Here is an 8,130-nt window from a genome sequence, read left to right as displayed (position 1 = left end):
TATATAGTAATAATATATATATATATATATATATATATATATATATATATATATATATTCAAACACGTTTCTCTCTCTATGTGCTTTTTCCCTTCATGTTCCTATCTTTAGAATATTTCTTTACATCAGTCAATGGAGAAAATCCTGTTTTTATGTGTAATTCCCTAACAAAAAACAATTTTGTTCTTCGTAAGCTTTTTTTCTGATTGACTATTCAGCACATATGAAGACTGAAGGATCAGTGTTGATTTTCTTGTAATGACTCTTGAAAATTAATTTTTTGATATATAATTTTTTATGATTAATTGTTCAATAGATACAGAGCATTACAGATAAACATTTGTTTAATATATACATAGATAGATACTCTTCCAAATTCATGTAATATTTCTATTTAATTGTCTATAGTAGCTCAGCCTTGGCCATTGTTAAGTTTGGAACTTGAGATTATGACATTTTTCTAGAAGTATGCTCAATTTGCCTGTCTGGGACATGTCCTGGAGTTCTTCAGTGGATGAATCATATGATCCAGAATAGGAAGTTAGTATTTCCATTATGGTAGAGAATGCATCAGTCCTTCTTATTTGAAGATGAGTTTGATGATGAAACAGTTCAAGGATTATCTCTTGTTTTGTAAGTGACTAGAACAATCATTATGTACTCAATGCTGTTGTAGAGAAAAGCAGAAAAAAGTTTTTTCAAAACATATTCTGCCTTGTGGCAAAATAAGCACAAACTGAATTGGTGCACTTCCTTTGCCATCTTAATGATGTCACTGTTCTCTTTTGACTAACCTGGCTGAGAACAATCAGTAGTCCAGAACATCGGCTTGAGTCACATTATTGCTGTGCAGAACATTTTGCTTGTCTGTGACTTTTAATTTAGAATACCCTAAAAGTTACTGACTTTGAATTATCTGTGTTCTTGTGGTATTATTTGGCCAAAGATTTGTGGAATTGAACCTTCACAGATTTTATTCCAACCTTCCCATGAAAATACAGAATAGTCCTTTTGCAGTTTTATTTGATTAGTTAAAGTTAGGTAGGCATCATTTTTATTTTTTTACAACTTTACCTAAGTGTGTATTTGATTCTTTCAATTTTTCTTGGTTATCATGAAATTCTGCATTGGTAGAAAGCAGTTTTGTCCTCACATTTGTGCAGACATGTCCAGTTTCGTGTACATTTGATTTTGTTTTGTAAAGTTAATTGATACAAAGAGGTTGTCAAACTTCTTTAAATATAAAATCATCTTTGTCTGTGTGTACAAGGCTTTTTTTCTTGCATTTCAATGCTTAATGTGGTTCCTTGCATCTAAATTTTATCTCCATCTTCTGTCTATTTTTAAATTAAATTGATTTGGCTTTTAAATTTCAGTGACACACCACGAGCTAGATCTGACCTTTACTCTGATTATTGTAGCTATGACTTATCTATGTGTACGTAGAAATGTTAGAGTATCTCACACAAGTTTGGCAACACTTCCTCATATCTAAGTGGGTCATATGAGTGAAGGTCATCATGAGCACTTGATCTGATGAAAAAAGAAGCCAGAAAGAGCAGAAATGGAGGATTCCTGATCAACAAAAGGAACTAACTTTTGGATACAAAATGTTTTCCCATGATGCAGGAAGTGTTTTTGGAGTTTACTACTTGTCTACTAGTTGAAAATGTCATCAATTCAATGTGTTGTCACTATTGGCAGAATGGAAACTGGATATTAACCAAGGACATCTGAGTCAACTGCTGAATTCATTAAGTCTGACTGTGAACAAATTATAGGGTAGCCAGACATCCGGTTGTGCCGAGACAGTCCCGTTTTTTGGTAGTTTGTCCAAGTGTCCCAAAAAGTTCTCAGGGCACACAAAATGTCCTGGTTTTATGAGAAAGACATCAGTCACATTGAATCACAAATGTAATAGGCATATTTGACTTGCTCATTGTTATAATAGCATACTCTCCTACTACAAAACTTTCTCAAAAGTTCCATCTGTGCATTGTGAGAAACCCAGGACTGCACAGGTTGTTTAGTTAGTCATGTTGGTGAATGTGTATCTTCACCAAAAGTAGTTTGAATTATTTCAAAAACAGTGCCAATATTAATATATTTGGAAATAGCGTAGAATAGTTCAATAAATTTAAAGTAAATTACATAAAAGTTAAATTATTTCAAATTTGTAATAACCATATTGAAATGAGGGAAAATGGCTGGGCTGTCCCAGTTTTTAGGTTTAGAAATCTGGTCACCCTAACCAGGTAACCCCATTTATGATGTGTCCATTTCAGAAAGACTTTGCTGCAAGACACACTGGGAGGACAAACATATAGAGTTTAAGAAGCAGAATTTAGGTAAGACTGCACATTCATTGTGCCTGAGATCATGAACTTTGACAAGAAAAACAATGGCCACAGGTACTTCCATATCAAAGACGTCAGACATTGTTTTTACGTGGCTGGTAGTTGCATCGTGCTCTGTTTCACATTGGTAGTTGGATCATCCTCGAAGTTTAAAGTAAGACTAAAACACAATGGGCAACTACCCATGTTTAACATATTGAAATACAGTCTTCCAATTTGACATTTTATTTAATGGAGAGATGGTGCTTAGTATTGTGATATTGCTGGTATCCAGACCATAAAAAGGGTTCATCATACAAGTTAGTCTGTTGCATTTGCCACAGGAATGCTCTGTTTTAGGTGACTTCTACATTGTATTTTATTCAGTACATATTCATGCTTATTTATATATAATTTCCTAATTAAAGCTTAAAGTTTAATTAAACAACAGTTGTTTTGGTTTCCTTAATTTTCACCGACCTTAAAAAATGGACACTTATATTAGTTGGATTTAAATTAAACTATTAATTTTAAGTTTACTAAAGATTATCCTTTAACCTGTGATTTTTATGCTTGTTTCACACTGCATTTAATAATTGGTAACTGTTATGTTTCTTTGTGTACATTTCAAACAGAATTTTAAGTTTGTCTGTGTGTGTGTTTGATGTAATTATAACAATTATAAAATACAATTTTTTTAATATTTTTTTTGCTGACAATGCTTGGAAACTTGGGCAGTAGCTACACTAACTTTTTTTTGTCACTATGTTACATAACACACATCTTTTCAAGCATTGTATGTAAGTATTACTATTCATAACTATGCCTGGAATCTGATAACTGTCAAAATTAGGTCGTCCTGAACCATATATTGGTTAGGATTTATGTTTTGTAGAACTTGTTTTGCAATTGATGTAAAAAAAAAATCATGGAACTGAATTACATAATAAGTAACATTGCATCATTTTGAATTTTTATTTTCAGTCATACTTAATTGAAAATTGATTTAATGAACAACAAAGCAAAAATTTTAACACAACCATAATGGATAATACATTCATTGTTATTATTCACTGAAAAGGACAGGTGTATCCATAGAAGGAATTACTTAACATACCATTATTTATGGCCAAACTATACCAGCCCACAATACATAATATAACCATACAACATTTGCAAATCATGACACTTGGCAACTTAATGTCTAAAATACAAAATAAAGTTAAAAGAGTTGAATTGGATTTGCTGTAGATTTAATTATAAAATAGTGAAGGCTTAAATATTCAACTTAGGCTTACTTTATTAATTGCATTTTGTTTGTTAAGTTAGACAACACTGCTATGACCACACCTATTTTTTAAATTTAAGAGTACTAAAACTTTGTCCCAAATGAAGTTATTATGCACACTTAAAGTTGGAACTTCCACTTGTCTACAGTAGTGAAGATTTTGATTGTATTTCAATTTTTCAAATGTTCAACATTGAGTTCTTCCATTGAAAGAAATGTCAAGTTTTCAGTGACATCTTCCTGGTCTGGAAAGGGTTAAAATGCATTTTACTACATTATTGCATTTTTTTCTCATTTTTAAGCAATCTATGAATGCAGAATGAGCCCTCTTCCATGTTCAGTTGATTTGTTTTGCGTTAATGGGAACTCGTCATTTAACATCTGTATGAATACTATATCTCTCAAAAAGTAAAATGATAAATATATCAATGTCAAAAATTACCAGTACTTTTAGAAATATATGTGATGTTAAATTCTAAATGATGCAAGGTAATTCCTAAATACACCTGTTCCTAGTATGTCTATTCTAAATACTTAGTTTTACATCTACTAAACAATTGAAAGTTTGTTCTAAGTTTAACATTTATTAATAGCGATCATGTTATTTGATTGATGTAACATAGTTTAAATTTTCATTTTATTTTGTAAATAACGTTTAGGTTTATTAAATTTAATACCCATAGTTTAAAGTTTGAAGTTAGTCACACTTTCAGCTTTCTGTAACTAAAGTGTGGAAGCAAGTCTTTTATTTTGGAAATGTAATTTTATATTCATATTTATTGGTTAGTGGACATATGTTAATAAGTCTCTGCTAAAGAGATTAGCCACTTATCAGTGTTTTAATTAAAGACTGGTAGACGTATTCACTGCCACTGGATGCATGTGTGCATTCCACAGTTAGCCAGCCAGTGCCATCGATGCATATGTGCATTCCAAGGTTAGCCAGCCAGTGCCACCAATGCATATGTGCATAACAAATAGATGATGCACATGTGCATCATGTAGCTCCCATAAAATAATTTTACCTGCATTACTGATAATGCTCATGCATCATGGTACAGGTTTTTGTTGAATAAGAATATATGCCCATAACTATTCTACCTAATATTAATTTGCATAATTAAAATGTCCCTAATCAAAACAAAAAACCACTGGCAACTGGCATGGGTATCAATTTCTGAGACTGCACTAAACGTTTTAAATGTTAGGGGCATATGCAAATCTTTAGCGGTACTCATCTTTGTTGCTGACTGACATGGGTAGCTGGTTACAAAGATCTGTGGCCACAAACTTATGAGCAGTGCTTTACAACACTGAAGTATGGTCATAAGAATTAGTGACCTGAGAGGAGTTCAAACTTTTTTTGCAGGGAGTAAAGGGAAGATCCACCAGGGCTGTGTTGTTCCTTGAAAGCTAGAGCAGTGGTTTGTTATGTTGCTAATCCATCAAGTACATTTACATTACAGTTATCTTTGTATCATCATGTTAAATGTTGTAGGAACATGCAGGAAAGCACCCACCTTTAGGGAATCAATCCTGTAGTGGATTGTTGTAACTGGCCTTGAAAATACAGGTTAGTAAGACAGCCCAGTTGGAGCAGTAGGCAATTGAGAAAGTATGTGTCACTGTTGGCATTTACCATAATCATCAGGATAACCTATTCTATAGAAAATACTAGGATAATTGGACACTGGTCACAGAAGGGAACAGGCCAGTGTTATTACTGTATGTAATAGCAACAACAGTTAACATTTGTTTGTAACACTTGGAAGTGTTGCATGTAACATGAAGTCCCAAACTGAACTTATGACTTAAAGCTAAGAGTAAGTGACTGGCCAAAGCATGTATAAACCTCCATTTCTTAGTTATGATATTCGTTACTTCCAATATTGGAGAACTGAGATACAAATTTCTTACTAGTAAGAGAGCTGGGATATGGCATACATGCCATCATGCACCACAACTTCCTGCTACCAGCCTTACATTCATTTTTATCTAAATATCATGGTTATTAATTTTGCCTGTATTTTAATGCTGTCCATATGAATTTATTTTTAGTTATGTAATGTTTTAATTCCTTTATTTAATTGCCATAAAAACTAATTATTCATTTTCTTCCAGTCTGTGAGAAAATATTAACATGATGTAACCAGTTTGTTCTTCTGCTTTATTCGTATCACATTATGATGTGTTTTTACTCAGAGTTTTAAGTGTTAGTAGTTTCTCTAAGTTGGTTTTGTTTAACTCTGTTGTGTCTTCCTTTTTTTTTAATTTGTAACTGATTTTATTTATTTTTTTATTCCATTCTACGAAGCTACCTTGTTTTTCTATTTCAGTTGTTCTTTGTTGACTTGAATTGTTTTAAATTCAGTTGTTTCTTCTTAACTGATCAATTTCAATTCCTGTATATGCTACCACTTGCTCTGAATGTTCTAAGTGCATTTTGATAGTCACTTTTTGTTTTAGAATTTTGACATGTTTTGTAGCCACTTTGAATTCTGTTCTTTATGCTTTGAATTTATGGTATGAGTTATATTATGGCATGGTGTTTTGCTGTTTTGTATTTAAATATTGGGTTTTGATGATTGGGTTACTATGTTTATGATTTGTATCTTTTGTAATGTGACTTGGGTTAATGTTTAGCGAGAAGGGTTTACATTTGTATCAGTTTTGATTACATGTTAAAGTGTTTTATCATGTGATAAGAATTTATGCCAAATTTTAAGGATTTTTATTTATCTTTGTAATGTTGCTTTAATATGTTTCTTGTAAGTAATTTTGTATTTTTTTCATTGTATTAGGATGATTTGGGTTGAGGGCTCCAAACACTTGTACAGTATGCATTATGATTTGTTTTGAATTTGATTATTCTGTATATTTTGTTTGCCACTGTAATTTTATCTGCTTTTTATTATTATTACTATTATCATCACATTTTTTTTTCATTATCATTTATATTTATGTGATCTGATATTTATTTTCCTGTATAATTAAAATGTTTACACAAATCTTTTTTTTAGTATTTCCGTTATATACAATATCTGTTAGTTTTATTACTAATTTTGTTAGTAAAGATTTTGAGTTGTATTCTTATTGCTTTTGTTCTTTTTTTCTCTGACTATCTGAATATATATGTTTCAATCATTGTATTTCCCTGTACTGTCCTGGTTGTCATATATTTCAGCTTTGGTAGAAATCAGTCTTGTCCTTCTCTTCATGCAGTAAAGTCCAGTCTCATCTATTGTTGATTGTTTATTTTGTAAAATTCAATGATATAGTGAGTCAGTCGATTAAACATTTTTATTCAAATTTAATAATGTTGGTGTATACATCTTTTTTTTTAATCCTTGATTTCTCACAATTTAAAATTTAATGAAGACAATTGGTCAAACATTTTTTTCATTTAATGTGGTATTATTTATATGCTTTTTCAATAATTTTGGTTTAGGACTAAACTCAAGATATTTTTTACTGATACAAATAAACACAAAGCATGCCATTTTTCTCTCACTGTGTTCATAATTGCATGCAGTCTATACCAAACATATACGCATCTCATTACTCAAGCCAAATTCTATTTGCATGAAATAATGTTATTGTATGTCATACATTTGTGCACATAACTAAATATATATACAAGCTTGTAGGTATATGTGTGTATATATACTGAAAGTAAGTGTGCACTGACACACATGTACACAAAGTTGCATATTAATCAACGTATACAGGAACAATTCCTACAGCTATAGCATCAGTCATGCATACTGTGTTAAGATGCTATCTAAAGAGACCATTCCAACTCAAGTGATATCACAGACATAAGTAAATAATTAGAAGGAGCCACTCTGCTGTAATCAGTACTTGGATTGCATTTCATGTTAACTACAAAACATGTATATACATTATTGTCATGGTCATAACAATAACCAGCTTGAGGTGTAATGATTTCTATTCTAACACTGCCATCTAGAGTTGGACTGTTAGTTACATTAGATAAACATGAAAATTAATTCATCTTCTACAAGATTTATACAGTAGATGTCACCTTTTGATTGTGTTAGAGCAAAACCCCTTTAGAACACTTAGGGGAAGACTGTTATATCCCTAAATCAAGAGGTGTGATTTACCATGGTGACATACACTGTTAGGTTAGGCACAGAAATACTCAGGAAGTTTGTATTGGTAAATTTCTGCAAACATGCACCACAAAACTTAATCTGAGTGTTTGAAAAGTAAGAATTGCAGCTTATTATTAGTTTATTTTTGAGTTAACAGCAGTGAAAATCAAAACATCATTTTACCAGTACCTTATCTGACAACCTCCTGTCCTAGCTGTGTATCAAACTTCATGTGGTCTGCATCACAGAAATGGTGCCTCTCGCCGTGGATTTCTGTACGTGGTGAGGGGAACACCCAGGGAAGGTTCTGTATTTTTAGTTACTTTCTCTGGGATCTGAACATCCACCCACGTCGTTTTGCCCGTGTGTTGGTGAACCCGTGAAGGGG

The sequence above is a fragment of the Limulus polyphemus genome, unplaced genomic scaffold (assembly GCF_000517525.1).
Source record: "Limulus polyphemus unplaced genomic scaffold, Limulus_polyphemus-2.1.2 Scaffold4076, whole genome shotgun sequence".
NCBI lineage: Eukaryota > Metazoa > Arthropoda > Merostomata > Xiphosura > Limulidae > Limulus > Limulus polyphemus.
Note: the sequence above shows the minus strand (reverse complement) of the source record.